Source organism: Apis cerana, linkage group LG1, assembly GCF_029169275.1.
Source record: "Apis cerana isolate GH-2021 linkage group LG1, AcerK_1.0, whole genome shotgun sequence".
In the NCBI taxonomy this organism is placed as follows: domain Eukaryota; kingdom Metazoa; phylum Arthropoda; class Insecta; order Hymenoptera; family Apidae; genus Apis; species Apis cerana.
Window position 1 is genome coordinate 1416366 of NC_083852.1, and position 15294 is coordinate 1431659.

The following is a 15294-nucleotide window of genomic DNA, read 5'->3' on the forward strand; positions in this document are numbered from 1 at the left end:
CGGTCGAAGGCACGAAATCACGACGGTAACGAGGACAAGAATTTGGTTTTGGAAAGGCCAGCGTGCAATCGAAATTCTTCCCTCGATTCTGATGCTGAGAGATTTCGCCTTGATTTAATCGCGCCTCTCGCGATTCTTTGTACACAGTGTTCCTTAGAATGTGAGAACACTTTGAGAATAGGTCGTGCGACGCAAACAGAGAAATGAGAACTTTGAAAATATTATTGCAAGTTTAGATCTTTCCAAAATAATTCGACGTTATCGAGCTTTAATTTTTTACATAAATTGGAAATTTTTTGTTACGTATTCGAGAAGAATTTGTAAGAAAATATCGATGATGGGTAAAATTGAATGATCAAAGTTACGAATGAAATTACTTCGATAATTTATCAAAACGTAATAATAATCACAAATAATTGTAATTATATTGGATCAACTATAACAAACTTTACTTTATTCGAGATTTTTTTAAACTTTAATTACTTCTTCCAACTCTGCTACGCATATTTAATCTTTAGACCTTTTAAAAATCCGTACATTCAAAGTATACTCGTTTTGAAAATGTAAATAATTCTTCTCAATTTCGAGTGGACGAGTGGAATGGGCGAATGAAGAGACAAGTAGGCGAAAAAGGGGGAAATGATCGTGAACAACTCGCGTAACTCGTTACTCGCGTGTGCACAATGTACCCGGCTAATGAGCACAATGATTCCTTGGAATGTACTTACATCTAAACTGGTATCCGCGGCTCGACGCATGCGCGCTCCCGTACACTTCTTCGTGCGCGTTAAGGCAGTCCTTGTTTCTCGCGCGTGTCTGCCATTCGTAGCGGAATGAAATGATATCAAATGGAAGAGACGCAAAGAGATTTAAGTATAAAGGGAGAAATGAAAATTAAATTTTTATTAAAGTTTTCGCAACCAATATCGGATTTTTTTTTTAATAAAAATTTCGGAATATATCGGAATTTTTTCAAAGTATCGGAATATAAGAATGCTTTTCGTTTTATCGTTCGCATGCGCGCTCCCGTACACTTCTTCGTGCGCGTTAAGGCAGTCCTTGTTTCTCGCGCGTGTCTGCCATTCGTAGCGGAATGAAATGATATCAAATGGAAGAGACGCAAAGAGATTTAAGTATAAAGGGAGAAATGGAATCATGAAAATTAAATTTTTATTAAAGTTTTCGCAACCAATATCGGATTTTTTTTTTAATAAAAATTTCGGAATATATCGGAATTTTTTCAAAGTATCGGAATATAAGAATGCTTTTCGTTTTATCGTTCAAATATTAATACGAGAAAAGGATTCTTTAGGAAACTTTTTGGAACTCGAACCAATAATACAAGTTCTAACTGTTTTCACCGCAGATTTTAATCTTTCTCAAGCATCGATTCATTTGAAATTTCTCGAGGAGAAATATTTCGTATTATCGATAGTTAAAATTTTAATGAAAGAAAGAGAGAAATGTGACAAATTATGATTAAATTTGAACGCAAGGAAATCGAACACGATTATTTTAATTTCGTTCACGTGAAAAAATTGGAAACGCAAGGGAACCCGTGTATCGTGGGAAGACAAATGAAATCCTATCTAACGTTTCAAAAGATAACCCTCCCTCCGATACGGGGGGAGCTATAACGTTAATTGAAAATCCGAGTTCCAGCTTAATTGAACGTTTGTCAACCGAGATGTTGGTACAACCGAGAGTTTTTAAACGAAACTCTCTTATTACATTGTTTCCCCCTCTCCTCCCCCTCCTCCCTCTCCCGGTAACAAAGTTCTGCTCGCAAGGATAACGTCGTTTCGAACCCGATTCGGGCCGGCCGACATCGGATGGAATTTAATTTCCTTCGGTTAATTTAATGTGTGCGTCGCGCACCTTTTATCGGCCCGCAATTTATTCGATTTCGATCCCGGGATAAATTACCGGCCGAGGTAGCCGCCGAATATCGCCGTGTGATTTATAAAACCTCGATTGCTCGAGACGGGGGTGGGTGTAATCGCAACGAGACTCTCTTAATTGCCGCTCGATAAATCAATTATCCCCTCGATCTTCTTGTTTGTGTGATAATATCAATGTGCCTTGTTTTTCTCCAAGTATATATATATTTTCTTCTCGTATTTCGTACTTTTTCATGCTATTGATTGGAATATTTGATAACTTTGATACTCGATTAGATAGATAATTGTTTTTGATATTTTTAGAACGATTGCTCCCCAACTGCTGAGCTATTTTTAAACAGCGATTAGAAAAATTTAACAATTGGAGTTACGAACAATAATTCAGCTATTCGAACACTTTCGATAAGTCAATCTTCGAGTGAACGTTAACCAATTTTTCCAAGAAAATAGCGAAATGATTGTATGTAAATAGCTCGAAGAACTCGATTACGTGATCTATTTTATTAAAATCGCCTCGAAATAAAATTGCAAGAAATCGTTGCCTCGTCTTTGAGAAACTCCCACTGTGTTTCTCATTGTGTCAGGGGAAAATAAAAAGCTCGACCCTTATACTCGATCCCTCTTATCGCGGTATTAATCGATCTCGATCCACGAGCGTAAACGAAAATCCGTGTTACATATTTTCGATCGATTCCGTAGAAACTTTCTCCGTGTAGAGGCGATGTGTGTACACATGTGTGACGACGAAGAAGAAAGGGATTCTCGTATTTTCGATGTTTTTATTTTTTTGATTGATGAATTGAAAAATTTTTTTTTTTTCGTATATTTGCGCTCGAGATCGATCTCGACTTTCGTGAATAACGAACACGTGATAAATGAAACGATTGATCGAAGAAACGTTTGAAAGAAGAAGGGATTCGAGAGATCGGAGACGAGTACGTTGTAGATACGAATCGAATGTTAATTTAACCACAATGATTTCTTCGGCTATAATTTTAAATACTATTTTAAATTAACTTAACAACTGGGTAATAATTTCACATTTTCATTAATATATGTGTATATATCTGACGTACTATCTATGAAATTGATTGAATTAAATACTAATTTAACCGCAAGGATTTCTCGTGAATATAATTTCACTTAAAAATTAAGTCGATAACTAGGTAATAATCTTGCATCCATCCCCATATTTCCATTCGTAGGTAAATATTTATAAGGATGAAATCAATTTCGAAGGATAATTTTAAATTGAATTTTACTTAAAAAGTTAATTTCACAACTGGATAATAATTCCATCTTATATACAATATTTGTATATATAAGAAACAAGGATGAAATCGACGATTTAATTTCTTCAATTTTGAATACAATTCTACTCAAACGACTTTTAACACCTAATAATTTCCATCTCCATATTTCCACACACACGATCTTCACGAGATATTTTATATTATATTTTATATTATTAATTTATTAATTTTATATTATATTATATTATATTATATTTATATTATATTATATTTATATATTATATTTATTATATTATTATATTTATTATTATATTATTTACGAGAAAACAAGGATGAGATCGGATGCTGATTTGAGAAAGATTTGTTTTCAATCCTTCAAACGTAATTTTAACGCTGCATCGACATTTCCATAACCGATATCTGACGTAACATTTGCGTTACAGAGATCTCAAGGTGGACGATAACTTAATATCCAGCTATGGTTAATAGTTTCTAATTCGAAATCGGGGCTAAAGATCGCCAAAGAAAGCCACGATATCTCTGATATCTCTAATATCGGCTTTTAAACAAACCTCGCGGAGAAAACGCTTCGCCATTGTCTCTGAAACCCTCGAGGAGAGGTCGTCGACGTTTCTGCGACTCAGCTTCGTCGAGGATCGATACAAATAATCTCTCTGTCATCGGGACGATATATGTATTTCTGTATATTTCTGTATTTGTCTGTTTGGTTTTAGAGTCGAGGATTAAGATGTTGGAGAGATTTTTAAGGAGTTTATTTTTTTTTTTTGTCAATGTTCCTTTGGAATTTCTGTATTTCTGAATTTATCGTCGTGTTCGTTCGAATTTAATTTTGAAACTGGTTAGAAGTTATTTTTTAGTTTCTTGTCAATATTCCTTTGGAATTTGTGTATTTCTGAATTTATCGTCGTGTTCGTTCGAATTTAATTTTGGAACTGGTTAGAAATTATTTTTTAGTTTTCTGTATTTCTCAATTTATTCGTTTGAATATAATTTTAGAGTTAATTTTATTCAAGATTAGATTTTTAAAGAGAAGAATTTTTTTCTTTTTATTTTCCGTTGGAAATAAAGCAGGCAGGATTGTTATCAAATAATTCATGTTTTTAAAAGAGATATTCGCGATTCGAATTACTTTTGATCGAAATTAAAAATTGGAAAATTGTCGTAAAATTATGTCGCCGTTTGGGAACAGGATTCTCTTAATATTAGAAATTACAATTAGATTTCTCTTGTAATAGTTGTGCAAAGTGTACTTCGTAGAATTCCAATTCTACCTTGCTATTAGAAGTTTCATCGAATTAGATTCCTGTAGAACTTCACAAGTTGTTCAATTGAATACAGATTTTTATACACGAAATTCACGAATTACAACTTTCCTAAAATTTTTTCGCTCTATCCATATCTTAAATTTACCATTTAAATATAAAAGTTTGAGAAAAAAAAAAAAAAGAACGATCAAATCACAATAAACATTCATAAAACAATCGTCAAAATGGAAATCTGAGTCTGAAAAAATTTTGCAAACCGAGCTAATTACAACTTACCTCCACTTATTAACGAGTCGACTAATTAACGTTTGGCGCTTGGATATACCAATTAGCCTTGCCGAGTATCGAGTGTGCGGCTAATTATTAAATATAATTAATCACTTAACCTGTTAACCGTGAAAGACGTGTTATCTGATCGTTGGAGAGAACACCTCTGCAACAGAAGCGATCAATTACTTACGCGATACGTAAAATAATCGCTGAAAGAAAGAAAACATCGTTCGTCATCGTTTCAACGCACTTACCCTGCCAATAAACCTTATAACACGTTACCCTCGGTAGATAACCGTCGCGTCCGTATAAACTTTTTCGAAAAGAAATAATCGCGGGATGAAACAAAACCGTATAAATAAAAGCACGAAAAGCGTGTGTCCAGCTCACGATGCGCGAAATCGAGCGAGATGGTGGAAAGGAAGGCGCGGAGAAAGACCGTTGACCCATCGAGCCGGGAATCGAGCACAACCGGATGAGTCAGCGCCATTCCCACTAGCGTGGCAATAATCGAAAACCGCATTGGGCTCGGTGAAAGCGCATCGGAGCGAGCGCGTTCCACGCGAGATCTAAACGAGATCGGGGGAGGGGGGAGAAGAAGCGGGATAAAGAAGCGAGACAAACGCTTCTTCTAGCTCGGATTTCCGGGGAGAGAGAGAGATGGGAATTGTCGGTGTCTCGCTCTCGTAGCCTACATACGAGGCGACGTTAATGGGCGAACACGTGACACAAGGCCGTGCGATCACCTTGGGTGCCCCACACGCCTGCCGAGAGACGCCTCGTCGTCCTTTTTCCGACCAAAGGAATAGCGGAACTCGCCATTTTACAGTTAGTCACGAACCGGCGTGCTTCGTGTCCGTCACCGTGCTTATACGCATGATCCGCGCACTCGACCTTCGATCGTGGATCGATATTCGACTCGTGCCGATTATTCGTAGCTCGTGCTCGAATTTAGGTTAACTTGGAGGTTAGAATTGGAATTTTCGGATCTTGCCTCTCGTCGGATTAGGTTAGTTTTCGAACAAAGTTTAGATTAGGAATTGAGTTAGATTTAGTAATTAGTAGATATTCGAGTTAGTTTTTGACCTCTTAAGATTTGAATCGGATTTGATGTACAGTAGAGTTCAATTTAAATTCGAGGGAAAAAGTAGATTAAATTTGAATCGAGTTTAGAATAAAGTTTCGAGTTGAATTTAAATTAGATTCGAGGTAAGCGTAGATCAGGTTTAGTAATAAAGTAGATTTGAGTTAGATTTGAATTAGGATCTGAACAGATGAAAAATTTGAGTAAGTTCAGATTCGAAATAAATTTCAAGATTAGGATTTTAAATTAATTAAAAATCGCACATATCGTTTCTCGTAGTCCTCGCTTTTAAAACGCCTACATTCCCACGAGACGAATTGGAAGAGGCATCATATGTATGAGAAGCGTGAAACGCGTGCCGTGACTGCCGCTTCCTGTTAAGGTCGGGGTCGAAATGAATAAACGAGCTCGGGAGAATAAATTCGATGCGAGCTGAATTTTAGACGGTTGTTGCTGCAGCTCGTTAACCTCTTTACCGCGCTAGAGATCCACGAGCGTCTCGTTTCAAGTTCTTGTTGTAAAAAAACTTTGTAAAAAAAAAAAATAAAAAAAAGAAACAATTATCTCGAGATCAGGTTGAAAAAAAGCAAGAGATCTTTCGCTTCGTTCGCTTAAATATTAATTTATATAAATTCAATATGTCAAATTTATATAAGTAATCTTTATTCGAGAAAATACGGTCCGAGAGAGGAAAGAAAGTTTTCACCGGTAGAAAGCGGTCTGGGTTCCCTCCTGTCGAGAAACGGGGGTCCCGGCCAGGAAGGATCAAAGCTGGATCAATTAACGGCAAGCTATTCCATTCATTACCCGGTTGGACGCGGAATGCGACTGGAACTATTAAAGCCGCGAGGAGAGAGATCGGCGACGACGTTTTGCTTTTGCCGGCCGGCCATTTAACGGTCCGCCATAATTGAGCACGATGAAAAATTCCGCTCGAATTACCGGCCGGATCTTCTTTATTCATTGATTATTCGCTTCTTGCCCCGTTTCTTCCCCCTCCTCCCTCGAATTCCTCCATAATTCCAGACTGGCAAATTGCAATTAATCGTTATTTTCCACGTATACATGTGTGTATGTGCGCGTGTGTATATATATACGCATCGCAGGTAGCGTTAAATGTCATAATCACACGTTAAAAATCACGTGATTAAATCAGCTGCGTCGACCGAGCTATTCAACCTTTTTTACCGACCGAGAAAATTTTATTCCACGTGCCTCGAATCTTCGCATCCGATACAACATTGAACGAGAGAAAAATTACGTTTCCCTCGAATGCAGCGCGTCTAGAAGAGACACGTCTATCTTAAACGTCTGTCTTTCTCAACAAGTAAAATTCGCACCAAGTAAAGCGAATCGTGGACAACGAATGAATCGATAAACGAAGTGTTTATCGATCGGGCAATTAGTCGACGTGGATTTTACGTAAAAGTAAACGGATTTCGAGTCGCGAGCCGCCGGAATGGGAAGAAAAAAATATCCTTCGCAGCCGGTAGGATTCGAACCTACGCTCCCAGAGGGAATCTGATTTCGAGTCAGACGCCTTAACCACTCGGCCACGGCTGCTCACCCCTTGTACGTTCGTTGCGCGCTGGGGGTAAATTGGGGGAAACCACCCCCAATATATTTAAACAAATATCGAACGAATATCAAAACATCGTTTTTCCACGATATCTCGCGTGAAGCGCGATTTCTCTTCTTCGTTTTTTTTCTTTTTTTTTCACTGATAAGAAATCTCCAATTAACGATCCATCCCGAGGAAAGATTTGGGGCGGAAAAAAGCAGGGAGGGGAGGAGACAAAGGAACATCGAAACGTATCGATGTTTATCCTCCAATAAATCGTAACGAGCTTGGAAAATTTTACGACTGACGATGTCTGAAAGATAGGATCGAAGAAAAGTTTATAATGGTTGAATAAAATGGCGCGTGAATATCTATGTGCGATGAATCTTTATTTCTTCTTTTCTTATTTCCACGATGCGTACCTCCAATTTCTCTTCTTCTCTTCCGTAAAGATTTTTAAAAACGTTGAAAAAAGGTCGTTTCGCCTTTTTTTCTCTCGTAAATAAGGATATACTTCTTGCTTACTTCAAAGAAAAAATTTTCCCTTTCGATCGATTTTTTTTTTCATCTCTCTCGATAAATAAATATTCGAAAACGTCAATTCGAGTGAAAACGCAGAATATATATCTTCGAACGTGATTCATATGAGCTTTATAAATCTCTCACGACGATTTTATTTTATTATATCGTGGAAAAGACGAGAAAATTCACAGAAAAAAAAAAAGGAAGAACGATGGAAAGAAGAGAAAGAATATTTAATAACCTTTGATAACACACGCTCTGTGAAAAGTAAAAGTTCGCTCTTCACTCTCTGCTTCATATTATAGTAAAAAAAAAGAATAATTCTCAAGAATTTTCTCAATAATTTTATCAATAATTATCAATATTCAATAATTCATAACCATTATGTGTTTTAAGAAGCAAGTCTGAAATTGGTTCCAATCACTGTATAAAGTGAAAAATCTTAATCGACCTCGTTGCCTCTCACTCGATGGAAATTCCATTTGGCTCCTCGTCGACGGCGAATCGTGCATTGTTCTAGTCGAGCGCGCGTTTCTTGAAAGAGAGAAGGAAAAAGAAAAGAAAGAAGGTCGGTTGTTTTTCACAAAGGCGAGTACTTTCACGAGTGGCGTGCAACGGAAGTAACGGTAAACGTACTTCGGATCATTGATATTCCTTTAATTGGATGGAATGCGTCGATTTCGTGGTTCGGATTCTTTTGGCCGGGCAGAAAAGTGTACCGTTGCCTTCCCGTCCGTGAGAAAAGTGTGTCAGAACGTGTGTTTTTTCTCCTTTTTTCTCTCCTTTTTTCGCGTCTGTCTTCTCCAAGCGAATCGAAACGTTTGATCACGATACAATGCGAGTTTTTTTCTTTTTTTTTTAATTTTAAATCGCGTTTCAGAGCGAAGATCGCTAAGGATAATGGTGGATAACGAGAAAAGAAAAAAATATTGCGTTTCAGTTCCCTTTATTTACATTAAATATTTACAAGCGGGGAGTAGACGTTAGATCGTATGTTATAATTTTGATATTATCGAAAATATTATATAAATAATATATAAATATTATATAAATATTATATAAATATTATAAAAATATTATATAAATTTCGATATTATTCGATATAATCGAAGGAGAAAATAATATTTCAAGAAATATTACGGACTTCACTTTGTATCGTGTATTTGTAATTGGAAAAGTATAAAAGTATCCGTTATTTCTTTTTGTGAAGATGATAACGATTGATTCATTTATATTAATCAGTTAAAGTTTTATTATTTTTTATTGGATATTTACAAGTGGAAAATAGAAAATGTATTATTTATTTATGAAGATAATAGAATTCATTCGTCGATCGAATTTGATATCGGAGACTATAATTATATTAGGAAAAAAAATACTTCTCGAAATACTTCACTTTATATTAGATTTATATTTACAGGTGAAAATATTAAAGTATCTATGTTATTTATTTATGAAGATGATTCATTCGAAACTTACATTAAATAATTTACATTAAATATATCCCTTATTTATTTATAAAGATAATAGATTTTATTCGTCGATCGAATTTGATATCGAAGATTATAATTATATTACGATTGATTTTCGAAGGAAAAAAGATACTTCTCGAAATACTTCACTTTATATTAGATTTATATTTACAGGTGAAAATATAAAAGTATCTATGTTATTTATTTATGAAGATGATAACAATTGATTCATTCGAAACTTATTTACATTAAATATTTAGAAAAAAAATATTCGTTATTTATTTATAAATTATAATAGATTTCGATCGAATGATTTTGGAGAATTTATTTGTCGATCGAATTTGATTTTGGAAACTATAATTATATTACGATTGATTTTCAAAGGAAAAAAAATAATTCTCGAAATACTTCACTTTATATTTACAAGTGAAAATACAAAAATACCTATTTATTTATGAAGATGATAACAATTGATTTATTTATCGATCGAATGATTTTGGAGATTATATCATTATAATTGATTTTTGAAGGAAAGAAAGAAAAGAAATACAAAAAAAAAAATTTCTTGAAATATTATATTTCACTCTAATTTACATTTTAGATATTTACAAAGATGATAAGAATCGATTTCATTTATCGATTATCGAATGATTTTTGAAACTATATCATTACGATTGATTTTCGAAGGAAAGAAAAGAAATACTTCTCGAAACTTATTTACATTAAATATTCAGGAAAAAAGTATTATCCCTTATTTATTTATAAAGATAATAGATTTCGATCGAATGATTTTGGGGACTATAATTGTATTACGATTATTTACATTAAATATTTATAAAAAAAGTATCCCTTATTTATTTATAAAGATAGATTTGATCGAATAAGATTGATTTTCGAAGGAAAGAAAAGAAATATTTCTCTTAAAACTTATTTACATTAAACAAAAAAAAAGTATCCATTATTTATTATATAAAAATAATTAATTAGATTTCGATCGAATGATTTTGCAGATTATAATTATATTACGATTATTTACATTAAATATTTATAAAAAAAGTATCCCTTATTTATTTATAAAGATAATAGATTTGATCGAATGACACTATAATTACGATAGATTTCCGAAAGAAAGAAAAGAAATATTTCTCTTAAAACTTATTTACATTAACCAAAAAAAAAGTATCCGTTATTTATCATATAAAAATAATAGATTTCGATCGAATGATTTTGGGGACTATAATTATATTATTTACATTATTTACATTATTTACATTATTTTACATTAAATATTTACATTATTTATATTAAATATTCAGGAAAAAAGTATCCCTTATTTATTTATAAAAATAGATTTGATCGAATAAGACTAAAATTATATACGATTGATTTTCGAAGGAAAGAAAAGAAATATTTCTCTTAAAACTTATTTACATTAACCAAAAAAAAAGTATCCGTTATTTATCATATAAAAATAATAGATTTCGATCGAATGATTTTGGAGATATTTTATATTACGATCTAATATATTACGATCTATAATTATATAATTATATTACGATCGAAGGGAGGAAAAAAAGAAAAAAATGGCGGATCGCGAACACCCGTTATATATATCGGCACGCATGCCGTTGCACCCGGCAAGGACGCAATCTGGAACAGCCGCAAACGGACTTGACTGCTTGAGAGATTGCTGATTGTGACTGGTTGCTAGCTCGCCGGTTTCTACGTCCGGATTCTACCGAGAATAAATGCAAAACGACTCGACGAGGAAGCGCGCTCCATTCCTCTTCCTCCCCCTCTGCGGTACGATATTTTCCAATTTTCATTCTCTTTTGTTATATTCAAACACGATTATTATTATTATAAGGAAAAGGATACATTTTAGAATTGTTTCAGAATTTGAACTCTCGTTGCGCGATCGTTCGAATAAATTATATTTTTGGAAGGGAAATTTTAATAAGCTAATCTGAATTTTGTCAGTTTTGTTTAATATATAATATGGAGAAAAATATCGTGGACTCCGTTTACGAACGCGATTTTTATCTTTCAAAATCTTCGAAACGGTGTTTGAATCAATAAAATAAAACGATCAGTGACGATTAATTCGTAATTTAATTCAATTGGACGGAACGTATTGTTAAGAAATTGTATCATCGAGAGTGTTTGTGAGAAAATTATCAATTATTGTAAACGCAAGGGGGAATTGTGTCATTGAAAAAAAGAGGAAAGAATATAATTAAGGCCTTACCTACATGCAGATTCAAGCGTTCATAACATTTTTATAACTCTTTCTCGAACAAACGATATCCAACGGAGAAATATAATTTATTTATTATTATTTTTTTTTTCTTGATGATTAACGACATTTTAACGAAAGACGACATTTTCATCTTCTACGGTTGTACACGTATCGTGTTATTTAACTACTCTCGTGTGATATTACTCCCGTGTTATTACTCGTTAATTGATCCATGAATGTACACATCATTTACAATTTGTAAGGATGGGGTATCGATTGGAATATTTCAACGATCGATTCGATGAATGATCGATGAAGAGTTTGAGAAAATATCTTAGTTAGGATGAGAAAAACTGATGGGATCTGTTGGGGGGGACGAAAAGGGAAAAGTTTCTTTCTTTCTCGCGGAAAATTATTGTTACGCAGGTATGATTAGCGACAAAGTATTATGAATTATTATTAAAAATACAAATTTTGGATAGATTTGTTCTTGCGAACGTATTACCTGCATTAATTATACTTTTTATTAAATTAAATAACGAAGCGATAATAAAACTCAATCTAACTTAACCTATATAATTAAATTCAACGTATCTTTTGAATTGATAATTCAAAAAACCAGAGTATAAACAATAGATACTTTATTATTCACGTTGTTCTTTTAATAAAGATATTCATGATTCGAAATTGAAGAATAATGATAAATGAAAAAGATAAAAAGACTTAATTCGAGTTAACCTAACCTAGATAATTAAATTTATTACTTAACACTTTGTTGTCTCAATTAGGCAATTACCTTTTCAATGGAATAATTGCAGAAGTGTAAATAATAGATAGATTTGTCCTTGATTATTTACACCATTATTCTTTTAATAAAGATAACTAATTATACCCAGGTTATGATAATGATAAATGAAACGATAAAACTTAACCTGACTTAACTTAAATAATTAAATTCAATTTAGACAATTATCTTCTGAATTGATAATTACGAAAGTATAAATAATAGATAGACTTTGTAACATATTATTTTACATTGTTCCTTTAATAAACGTAGCTTTAAAGATACAATTAGGTTAGATCATACGAAACGATAAAAAATCTAATGGAGATAATTAAATTCTTTTCTTTCCTTTTTCTCTGCACGAATTGGACAATTATCGTTTTGGGCGCGAAAAATTTGAAAGGTGGAAACGGTGGAAAAGGGAGGAAGCAGACGGGGTAAAGAAAAAAAAAAAAAAAAAAAAGTGCAGCGAGTCGTGGCCGACGTTTCTTATCTCGCCATTTGCCGTGAAACGTAACGCGAACCTTTGACATTCACTTTCTAACGGAACTAATGTGCGCGTTGATATTGTGAAAAATCGACGCTTGAAAATATGCGAGTCGAGTCGACAACGAAACGTTGAAAAAAACCGCTGGGAAATGTTCAATGGGGTGGAAAAGTTGGTGATAAGAAAGAGCTCTGTAATCGTATCCTTTATTAATAAACACGCACGTAACACGTGCTCGGATTTAAAAATCTACATACAATACGTAATATTTGCAATTTATATTAATAATTATGAAATATCACCACCATCTCTTGAAATAAACATAGCGATATATGTAAATTATATATTTTGCATAATATACGTTATATTTCAAATTACGGTAATACCCTTGTTATCGTTTAATAAACGATTTTACTTGCAATTCCTATAATCATAAATCGGTATTAAGTAATACGTGTACGCTTCGCTATCCGGATTGTTCGATTATCCGAGCCGAAATATCGGATAAGCATTTAGATAATTCGCCGTGTATAAAATTTAAAACCAATAAAGAGACTCGAAATGATCCTTTGATCATCTTATATTTCTACAATTTGTCCTTAACGGATATTTTCCAGGAAAAAAAAAAAGGAAGGAACTAGAGAGAAAATTGAGCGATAAAAACAAATTGTATTTCCAAGTACGTATCTTGTAACAAACTGTACCTATGAAAAAGTTAGCAATCGTTCAGGATACTTTCGAAAGACGCCATTCGTACACGTGATACATACGTTCCAACTCCGGCTTTGAACGATCGCAGACAGATGGATAGGGATAACGTAGGATAGGATAGACAGGATACGACGGTATATATTCTGTTCTGGAATCTGCTCTCGACGCTGTTGTGGGTGAGAGTCGGAGAACTAGGACTCGCGTACTCGCTAAGAATGCGAATCTAACGGGTGAACCGCGATTCACTGCTCGAGCACGTTCACTTTACGTTCGTCTTGCCGTTTCCTTTTCCTTCTTCTTCTTATACTAAAAGATAATACATCCGTCCGAAGTTTCGCGATTGAACACGAAAAATAATATATCGTATAAAATTTTTATTGCAAAAAGATAAATGTAATTTGGAGAATTAAGCAGATAATTAATATCGTTTTATCTTAATATCGAATCTTTTAACAACCGTCCCCAATTTTGCCAACTGAATTTTAACCGGGACAAAAAAACGCAGCACACTAGAAAATATATATATATATATATATATATATATATAAAGGACGCTCGACTAGAAGCAAAAAACGACATAAAATAGGCCATTAAACCTAAAACTTTAAGAGACACGATAAAAATTCAGACGATATTCGAATAATCGAGGCCATTCTTTACAACGTTGCAGATATAATACCGATAAGTGAGAATAAAAAAATTATTCTTACAACTTCTAGATCCAAAAGTCCAGAAATATCCAGAAATTCTAATTCAAATCGTCTGAGCATCGATTTTCAAAGAAACGAATCCAATCTACAATTCTCCAATTATTTTCTATAGCTTTCACCTCTTTGAAAACGTCGAATTTGCCTGGAAACCTTCGTTCCCCTCGAAACGAACAGAATTGTTTGCATGGAAACCGATGGTAGCAGCGCAGCGTGTCTCCGCCGCGCCGATCCATTTGCAAAGAAACGAAATAAACGATCCCCTTACTCTCGCTATGGCGAATCACAATGGTAGCAGACGTGTAAACGGTGTGTGCCTCGCACGCCGCATGCGCCACGAAGGAGAGGAGAAGAACTAAACCGTTACTCACTCTTACTTACACTTACTTCGGACGAACGAACGAACGGTTCTCTCCTTTGATCTCGAGGGATCGTAGCAACGCTTTCGCAACGCAGGATGCGCCGTGCCACAGGCGTCCGCGATCCGATTGAAATTCAATTACAAAACTATTTTCGATGCCGGCCCCGATCCCCGTGGACAAATTTCCACAGTGTGGCCTGCGTGCGGGCACAGGGCCACGGATCCCATTGCCAGGCCATCCTGCAACCGCGAGAAAGGCGCAGCTCGAGGAGAAAGTGTTCTTGTCCCGCGAGTAGGATGGGATAGTAGCGATGGGATCGAGCGTCTCGCGAGCAACTTTGGATGGAACAACTTTTGTAATATTTTTTATATCCGAAATTTGTTTGGTTTTTCTATGTTTTTACTTTTGTATTTGATTATTCCATGTTTTTTTTATGATTATTTCTTTTGATAACAAGGATTGAAGAAGAGTAACTGTTAACTCGAAGAACGATAGTTTAAATCTAGAAATTGGAAGCATCGGAATTTAAACGCTTTTGAGATTATTGGAAATTGCCAAATGATGTTTGTATTAACAACTCAAAACGAGGATCTATCTTTATTAAAAATGACTTTAAAAAAAAGTACTCATTAATCACTTTATGACGGACGGTGTA

At 34.3% G+C, this 15294-nt stretch overlaps 1 protein-coding gene and 1 non-coding gene across 2 annotated transcripts in view; one reads left to right on the forward strand and one right to left on the reverse strand.

Moving 5' to 3' along the window:
- The window catches only part of LOC107992818 (class A basic helix-loop-helix protein 15), a 137134-nt gene that overhangs the window by 36613 nt on the left and 85227 nt on the right, over positions 1-15294 (forward strand). The gene's annotated exons all lie outside the window — the stretch shown is intronic.
- Trnas-cga (transfer RNA serine (anticodon CGA)) lies at positions 7276-7357 on the reverse strand. Its single transcript has one exon. It is a non-coding gene; the product is annotated as a tRNA-Ser (tRNA).